This window comes from Adiantum capillus-veneris, chromosome 6 (genome assembly GCF_014529385.1).
Source record: "Adiantum capillus-veneris isolate H3 chromosome 6, ASM1452938v2, whole genome shotgun sequence".
NCBI lineage: Eukaryota > Viridiplantae > Streptophyta > Polypodiopsida > Polypodiales > Pteridaceae > Adiantum > Adiantum capillus-veneris.
Genome location: NC_140936.1, coordinates 45,587,246 through 45,595,112, shown reverse-complemented (window position 1 = coordinate 45,595,112; position 7,867 = coordinate 45,587,246). Strand labels below are relative to the sequence as shown.

Sequence of the window (7,867 nt, the reverse complement as noted above, 5' to 3'; positions counted from 1 at the left end):
TTACGTTGTGAATAGGGTGTGTATCCCCCCTTAAGGTTGTCCACCCCTTGGCTTTGAGCGTCCAAGTGAGAAAAACACTAAAAATAAAATAAAAAAATAAAAAAATGCGATTCCACAGCTATGGCGTTCTCTGCCGCCTGCGCAGGAAGAAAAGGGTTTAGGGAACCCGTTGCATGCGGATTCGGGGCAAGGCATAGTGTCGAAAAGCATTCCTCACGCCAGGGCGAATCCAACGCGCTCCACACCACCTGGTTTCGTGTAGGTTGAAGCTGGCTGCCTCCCTCATGCAAGGGTTTACTCCCACGCTCTGTCGACGGTCGTATTCTTCGGCTTGTGTCTTCAAGTGGCCATGCCCACGGCCTTGCTTCACCCTCTTCGGCTTGTGGTATCAAGGGGCCATGCCCACGGCTTGTGCCTTCACACGGCCTCCACGAGCTCCAAGCCCGCCAAGAGAGAGAGAGAGAGAGAGAGAGAGAGAGAGAGAGAGAGAGAGAGAGAGAGAGAGAGAGAGAGAGAGAGAGAGAGAGAGAGAGAGAGAGAGAAACCATGCCTACGCAATCGATCGAACTCCTTCCCCCTTCCCCCTTCCCCCATGGCTTCTCCCCCCTGAGCTCTGATACCAATATAAGACCTAGGGTAACTGAACAGAGGTTCCTCCTCCCTACCGCCCCTTATATAAGCTAGCTCCTAGCACTTGCCCTAAGCGGATCCCGAGTCCGCATTGGTCCATTCCAGGCCCTTGGCCTAGGTCCCTGACCGCCTAGGTTGGGCCTTGCCCCGTAGGACCCTTGTCCTGACAGGTGACCTCTTTCTTGCATTTTTCTTCCTTTGTTTCCTCTCTTCCCTTTTGGAATGACAAGGAGAAGGACTATGGGTTGACTGTTTCCTCTTGGGAGGAGTTGATGACAGTCCAAATCGCCGTCTTCATGGAGCCGCATCTTTAGAGGAACTTAGGGATTCACTTCTTTCTCGTTCTTTGGATTCCTCCTCTTTTATGGGAGAGAGTCTTCTTTTGGGAGTCTCATCAAGAGGCCTCCTAAACTCTCTCTCCTCTTGGAGAGGAAGGGAAATCCCATAAGCACGAAGTTGTTAGGTAAGCAAAGTAGGGTTGCCCATAGCTTGATGCAACCTAGTAACAAGATAATTGATAAACATGGAAACATCATCATTAGCACCTTCATGTGCAAAATCAAAGTTATCAATGTTCGTTCTACTCTCTTGGTTATTGTCAGCCATGCTAATTATACTTATGTGTTTACTTAGTGTAACCTTTGGCAATTGAAAACCTTAGTTGCTACTCCTCTTAGCCTTTGAAAATAAGCACGAAGTATCTACACTCACGGTTCCAATTGGTTAATTATAGAGAGTAGTGGAGTGGGTCTAACATAGCAGAATTGCCGAGAGATAGCTCCTTTTGAACTTCTTATGGCTCAATGGTAAAGCTGTAGGCAAGTCTAAAAAGACCCCATTATTAAGACCAAAGCTCTCGAGGTGTGCACCATATCCCACATAGTGGGCTCAACAAAACCGATAATAGATCCCAGTCCCACTTACCCTAATATAATTAACAAAATCAACCATTAACAGGCTACTTAAGGACCTATCTTCTTAAGTAAGAAAAGAGAAACCAAACGCTCTGATACTAATGTAATGGAAATGGCCTAGGAACTTTGAGAATAGCGAAATTAAGAGAATTTAAGTGAGCATTTTTGTGAGATCACTTTGAGAACATAGAGGGTGAACTTAATTGATGGTAGCAACATAAACATAGTACTTAATTAATTTGGCATGAACAATAATTTTGCAAGAGAGAGAGAGAGTATTAGAGGACACGACCATAGTTGAGGACCGGATTTACTTGGAGCCGACGGTCTTCCCTCCAAAAGGCATTTGTATTATAGATTCTCCCATCAAGAGAGACTTGGTACAATACAATGTTTGTGTCCTTGTGACCTTGGTGATGCTATGAAGATGGAAAACTTCAGGCATCACGAGCATAACATAAACTTTGCAAAAAGAATTACTATCCCAAGCCTCAGTCCCAAGGCCTCAAACACCTTCGAAGGTGAAGAGAGCTAGCGGGGAATGAGGGTAGGGAAGAGGAAGAAGAATCATTCATATGAGAAAAAAATAGTTCCTCACTTATCATCACTCTTCTTGCTTAGTATAGCATAATAGCATAGTAATGAAGATAAATAAGATGGCAAGCTTAAGTATTGAAGCCTGGCTCTTGGTTGGATTTGCATTCCATAGCCAAGAGTGTTGGTGTAGGCTCTCCACTTCTCAACAAGCCTGGAGAAGGAGATGGAGCTCTTGCACTTTGCACTTCACACAGAGAGAGAGAGAGAGAGAGAGAGAGAGAGAGAGAGAGAGAGAGAGTATACCCCTCTCATGCTTGGCCCACCTCTCTCTCTCTCTCATTATTTATTATATCATTTGGACATGTGTCCTCTTTTTTCTCTTTGAGAGAAAGAACTTAATTATTTATTTTTATGCATCTAAATTCTCATTGGACCCCTTTAAAGCCTATCCAATAGGATTCAAACACATCATGACGGTCACATGTGGATGATATCTTAACATGTGTCTTTTATGCTTCTTAAGTCATTTTGTTTGAATTGAACACTTCAAGCACCTAGTTTTTTAAGCATGGAAACCGTTTATGTCTCTTGAGAGTTTATCTTTGAATTGAACACTTCAAGAACCTTAGTCATTTGAGCATAAAAATCACCTCAAGATTTGGGCAAGGTTCCCACAAACACTTTAAGCACTTTAGTTAGCAAGTCGACAAGCACCTCATACTTGGGTAGGATTCCCACCTCAAGGTCAACCTTAGCTTGCCTAAGGTCAAAGGACTTGTTAACGCTAACTTCTGGAGGTCTTTAATGAAGCTAAACCTAAGGTCTTTTATGCTCCATTAAATGCACGTTGCTCTTTGATAGACTACCTCCTTTTGGACCCCTATTGAGATGTAACCATCTCTTCTCTTGGTCCCTTGCTGAGGTAAATCTAAAAGCACTTATTGCACATTGCTCTTTGGTAGACCGTCTCCTTTTGGAACCCTATTGACATGCAACCATTTCTCCTTTTGGTCCCCTATTGAGATAGGTCTAGAAGCACATCTCTATATCCTAACTCTTGTTTTACTTTTATCTTCCCATATTAAATGATCAGTTTAATATGAGAAAATCATTCGGTAAAGTTAGATATTATATTTTATGACAGTAGATGTACATGATCAAGCGCAACTTAGCAAAGGGAGCAGAAAATGAGGATGCACCATGCCCCCTTTATCAAGTGGAGTTGAAGAAGAGATGGGTGGCCAACTCCTGGCATATGCTCAAAGTGGAGATGCTCAAATCTTCTAGTATTAGAAGATAAACGTGTCCTCACTATAGTGCTGCCAAAACCAAGCCTAAATGCTTATGAGGACAAAGATAGGAGGTGCAACTTCATGCTTGGACTTTCTATTGGCAACAACTGGGAACTCGGAGCATGACTCCATTTTTTTGTCTAGTATTCACCAATTTTTTTTTCTGTTATCGTCATGTTTGAGTCAACATTCCACCTGCAATGCCCTTCTCTTTAGCAAAGACATGTTTAGCAAAGACAGCGATGCCGTTCTCTTTACCAAAGACATGTTTGACTTGCAACAACCACAAATCTTTGTTGCACAAGTGGGCAACGACTCATATGTTGGAGCAACAAAAGCTGAGCAAAGAAGCAAAAGAATTGGGCAGCTATGGAGAATATTGAGAAGTGTCGAATAAGATAGCCAACATGTATGTTGGGCAAAAGGTACCTAGTCCACATGCCCACCCACCTACCCACCTACCCAAGCCCACAACTTTGCTCTTGATCTAGATGGGCATGCTCAAAATACAAATTCCATCAAACAAAAATATCTTGTAAAGAAGACCCTAACCTTTCATGATGACCAAGAGCTTCACTCTTTATACTCATGGAGTGGATCACACATTTATGGACACAATCCATTATCAATTTCTTTTACCTCTTACTCTTGATATAAATTACCACTACGGCGACCAACCAATAAAAAAATTTTCAATCTCGAAATCAGCAAGATTTTTTCAATTTTTCAAATCTTGAAATCAACAAACACAATAGTAGCGAGAACTTGCAGCGATAGTTTTTGACGTCCTTCCGTCCTTCAAATGGCTGTTAACCATGTGTAGGAAGGGTTGTGAAGAACCCTGCATTTGAAGGGATAAAATTGAAGTTGCCCTTCAATTGTGAAGGAAGAAAATTGCTCCGCTCCGTCATTAGAAGGGCTGACCATTCGATTGCCTTTCAAAAACGAAATTCAAATTTTACAAATTCTTTAGACTAAGTTTAGTGATGGTTTGCAGTTTGAGAGCAGTGAGCAATGAGTCGTGAATGGTGGGTGACCTTTGAACTTAGTTTGAAGTTTGGCCATCGTGGTCCGTGCAGTGTGCACAATGCACAAATCCCTAAAAGTTCAAAAATGACGGATCGGCCATTTATCCAGGCTTTATCTGCTCACTGCGCGCTTCGTGTCGCCTTGCCGTCGTCCGAGGCTCGAGCTGCTGCACACAGTACAGCCTACCGCTGCTTTCCATCGTCCAGACTCCACTCCACGGCTGTCAACCAGCTGGGCAGAGCTGCGGTGGCAGTTTTTGCATTCCGACCTGCGTGAGTTCACACATCCGACGCCGGCCTTGCTTGTGAGTTCATATCCCGAGTCACGTGTCGGATCGACATTGCTGCTTCACGCTTGACAGAGAGCATATAACTTGTACGTGAAACTTGTGATTACTAATAAGTTGTAAATAGTGCCTCTGAGTGAACACTCACTAGAGTTTTATTTTTTTTGACTTGTCTTTAAAGTAGACAGTCATCTTGAAGGTTGGTGCACAATGCACATTGCATCCTACAGGGATTGCGAAAATCGTTTTTCCTAACCACAGAAAACAGGGACAAACAATAAACTTGAAACTATTCGGGTTTTTAGATCATAATTTGAAGCATTTGTTGGCGATCACTCTAAATCTTGCTATATTTTGTCGGCTTTTTTCAAGGCAAGCTTCGACTCAAAATGTGTTTACCACGCTTAAAGTGTTTTTTTATGTGTTACTTTTAAACAGTTTTGTAAGCTTCAATCTTTTTTTTTTTCATACTTATAATTTTGAGTAATAGTGTGGTATTAACTCAGTAAAGAATGTATTGTTTAATTTAAGAATGTATTGTTTAATTTTTGAGACCCTCTTTTTGAAGTTGCAAATGGTCGGACATTGTATGGCTAACGTGAACGGTAGATTCACCCACAGACACGAAGTTTGTCGGCACTCTAGGCTCAGTTCAAGATCATGTAGGTCCCCTTGTCGCACATAGGAAGTTGGTGGATAATAGGAAGTGAACTCAATAAAGGCATAGAGCCAAGGTTGGGTCACTGAGGGAAAATACCCTAGAGCTGGGCCACATTGCATTTTTGGATGCGGTCCCAATGGGCATAGATGGTTAGATGACCAGTATGGGTCAAACGTAAGCATCCCCTGAAATTTAGGAAACCGCTATTTTGGGCCACAAAATTTGTTTGCGTCATTACCTTCGGAATGACAAGGGGAACATTTTAGAACTCTGTTGCAAAGTCAACTGGGCAACCGGTTGGGAGATTTTTAAGCAGCAAGCACGAAACGAGAAATGGCCTGTAAAGGTGCCAAGTGGCACTCTCTGGTGGACTTTGCTCATGCAAGAGAAGGTAGCGCTCGATTTTTACTAGAGAGGGCTTCATTTACAGCCTGCCCACAGGACTGCAAGCTTTCCCTCTTATATACATTGTGGTGCAAGAAGTCATGTCGTGCACACCTCACACTGCTCTCTTTTCCCTACGTGCAGTAATGTGATGCCCCACAAGAGGTCTCTTCATTTGACTTATGTGCAAGTGTGTGGTTACATGCGTTTTTGCTGAGGCAAGAGCCTCTCTGAGCAGGAACAAGAGTAGCTAACTGCTGCTCCAAAAGCAAGCACTGGTGAGGGTGATAACCTCACCACATGTGCGATTATAGCACTGGTTCTGCACTGTATTTTGACTGTTTTTAGCCATACGGGTGCCAGAACCATTGGGAACAGTGCCCGACTGCTAGAGGGCAGTTCAGGGACTGTTTAGGACTAAAAACAGGGCAAAAACCAGTAAATATAGCGTGCTGAATTTATTGTTTTTGGGTAGAAATCAGAGGGTTCATGCAGTGGAAGTGAGTTTCAGTAGGGGAGTTGGTTTCGGGCAAGTTTTGGGACTGTTATGTTATCGAAATTTTGCCAAAACAGGTGGTATCTAGCTGGTTACAAGTAAAGAATTCCAAGGACCCTTCTTTGTAATCTACCTTCTTAAAGTATAAAGAAATACCGAAAGGAGCGCCAATTTTGGGGCCTACAAGTTGTCGGCGTCTACTCGGAGCATTCTAGCTTCCGAGCCGTGTGCGTGCATAAGTGTTAATTCCCGTCGCAGGTTACCTTTCTAAAGTGCTCTGTGTGTGTCTAAAGTAAAGAATTTCGGGTGAAAGCCAAAGCCTACCGTCCCATGGGCCGGTTTCAAGGTTCCGTTTGCCGGGACATCAATCACTTTTTCCTCAAGAAGTGAGCCTTGGTTGTTTTGTGTAAAGACACAAGAGTACATGAACGCGAGATTAAACTATGGCTGACAAAGTGAAGGGCATTATGGAAGAGGGTTCCTCTTCGAAGGACATATAAGAAGTTCCTATTGTGTTCGAGATTGAGCTCTAGCTCACGGCTATGCCCGTTTGTACTTGTCTTGCAAGCGCCACTAGTGCTACAGCAAAATAGACAACCTACACTGTGAATAGAGCTTGTTGAGGCTCAAGCCCAAGTACTTCATGCGTTTCAGCAAGATAGGGAACACTCACATGTTGCGGAGTCAGGGGCTCCAAAACAGGTCCCTCCTGTTCTTGAACAGGTGGCTAGAACGCCTATTTCATAGGCTATACTAGTTCAGCCTGCATGTTGTCTTGAATGGACAGGGAGGTGGTTGCCAGGCAATGCACCCAGTTTTTCCCCCCAGTTTTTCCACCACCCACGATACATCCTAGGTATTTCGGGGGTGGATCTGTGTTCCAGAGTATGGTTGGTTATGCGCCTGGAAGTCAGTCGTACATGCCAAGAACTGTGTTTGGGGGTATGCAAGGCATGATGCCAAACCCCATGTATGGTAGCATCGGCATGCAGCAAGGTTTTCAGAGCAACCATGGCGAGTTTGGGGTGCCACAAGCTCATTTTGGCATGGCTGGTTTTTTTGGATAGCAGCCAGATATGGCACCTCTGATGCAAAATGTTAATGGCCAAGATGTGCCGATGATTCCTACCACAATGCCCATGTTGCAGACAATTCCCTATGACAATTTGGGGGCACTGGAAAAGCCGAAAGCTTACAAAGAAGGTGGTGCAGCTGTAAAGTTTAGCACTTTCAGTGGCTTCGAGGATAAGGCAAAGGCTCTCACTTTCCTCCAGCAGTTTGATACAGCTTATGCAGGAGGGAATTTTTACAGAGGCCTCCCTCTACTAAGGTCTAGAAAGCTGTCTGTCACGTGACAAATCCAACCCTATGTGTTCGTGGACAAGCTACAGCACGACAAGAATTGTCAGTCCCGTCAGTCTAGATTTAGAAGTGATCTGGCACTTTTGTGAGTCTATTCGTAGACCGTGCATGTCCAGTCACTTAGTATAGATGCATATCCTCTGGTTGCACACAGCATGATCATAAGCATTTCCATAAGAATCCATCATAATCCTTCAGGGGAATTTTCCAGTGCATTTAGCCTAGTTTACCTATTTTTGACATTTTTCACTTATTATTTTTAAGTGACTTTTGTTG

The 7,867-nt window shown here is 43.5% G+C and overlaps 1 protein-coding gene across 2 annotated transcripts in view; it reads left to right on the top strand.

Annotated features, from left to right (window-relative positions):
* The first annotated feature begins 4,445 nt into the window (after window positions 1-4,445).
* The window catches only part of LOC147455446 (FAD synthetase 1, chloroplastic-like), a 52,138-nt gene continuing 48,716 nt past the window's right edge, over window positions 4,446-7,867 (top strand). The window contains exon 1 of one of the 2 annotated variants that reach the window (XM_086514235.1): window positions 4,446-4,706. The gene's annotated coding sequence lies outside the window, so the exon portion shown is untranslated. Of the gene's footprint in view, window positions 4,778-7,867 lie in introns of both variants that reach the window. The other variant, XM_086514234.1, reaches the window with a different exon arrangement.